This window comes from Macadamia integrifolia, unplaced genomic scaffold (assembly GCF_013358625.1).
Source record: "Macadamia integrifolia cultivar HAES 741 unplaced genomic scaffold, SCU_Mint_v3 scaffold1102, whole genome shotgun sequence".
NCBI classification, from domain to species: domain Eukaryota; kingdom Viridiplantae; phylum Streptophyta; class Magnoliopsida; order Proteales; family Proteaceae; genus Macadamia; species Macadamia integrifolia.
In genome coordinates this window covers 240,568-241,623 of record NW_024868087.1, presented here as the reverse complement: position 1 = coordinate 241,623, position 1,056 = coordinate 240,568, and the positions used below count along the sequence as shown (strand labels likewise).

General features: G+C 33.9%; 1 long non-coding RNA gene across 1 annotated transcript; it reads left to right on the top strand.

The window, feature by feature from the left end:
• Positions 1–546: 546 nt before the first annotated feature.
• On the top strand, positions 547–1,056 carry LOC122062762. The gene is made up of 2 exons (XR_006135086.1): positions 547–683; positions 821–1,056. It is a non-coding gene; the product is annotated as an uncharacterized LOC122062762 (long non-coding RNA).

Sequence of the window (1,056 nt, the reverse complement as noted above, 5' to 3'; positions counted from 1 at the left end):
CCCTCACAACTTCCATGCATTCTTCTATGGACCTTGATTTTAAGGATTACCACATAAATGCTTAATAAGCTAGTGGCAGACTATCTTACAAACAGGATGCAAAGACTACTATTTCGAGTGACATGATGAATTTTCAATTTCATAATATGGAGAAATCAGCTAATTATGATATGGCCCGTCCAAGATTTAGATTCTGTTAGTCTCTAGTTGATGTCTTTCTGCTAATGGCAAGGCCGAAGGTGAGAAGAGGTTGAATTAATTTAGTTGGAATTTTTTGATATCTTAGTTGCTCTAGTATTTTTTTTCCTGTTTCTTTCTAATAATATTGATCTTTTAGCCAAAAAAAAAAAGAGACAGCTCATGTGATTGGAGAACACCTGTCCCAAAATTTTGGGCTCCACATATTCTGCCAAGTAACAGCCGTTGGTTTTTAAAGATACCACAAAATCTTTAATAATCTAAAAAAATCTTTAACATTTATGAAACTATATATAAGGTAAAAAAAATAATAATCTAAGAAAATCTTGACATAAATCTCATAAATGCTCCATAAGCTATAAAGACCTTGACAAAGATGTGACTGAAAACATTGTAGTGAAACAGCAAACTAGTTTTTGTTTCAAAGATGGCAAAGCTTTCTCCCTCCTTTTACTTCCTTTTGGCGTTCCTTATTGTTATCTCAGGTATATTTCTCAAAACCTTATGCACAATCATTTCCAGAGATATATAGAAACAAAAAGACCTCTAATTTATAGATGCAGTCATGCCATACTTATATGCTGATTTATATATTTGAGAACTTCTTTTTTTTTCTGAGAAGATGGTTTCAAGGTGAATGCAGACACCTGCTACATGTCTACGGGGGACTGCCCAAGTGAGGACATATGCAAAGAACAGTGCGCAACAAAATACCCAGGGAGCGAGGGATTTTGTCAGACAATTATTTATCCCTTTAAACAATGCATGTGCAAAATTTGTTGATGGAATGATACTTTGAATGGTGGTGGGGTTCAATGTCTTTGTCCTAATAAATGAATAAGACCATTGTTAATATTC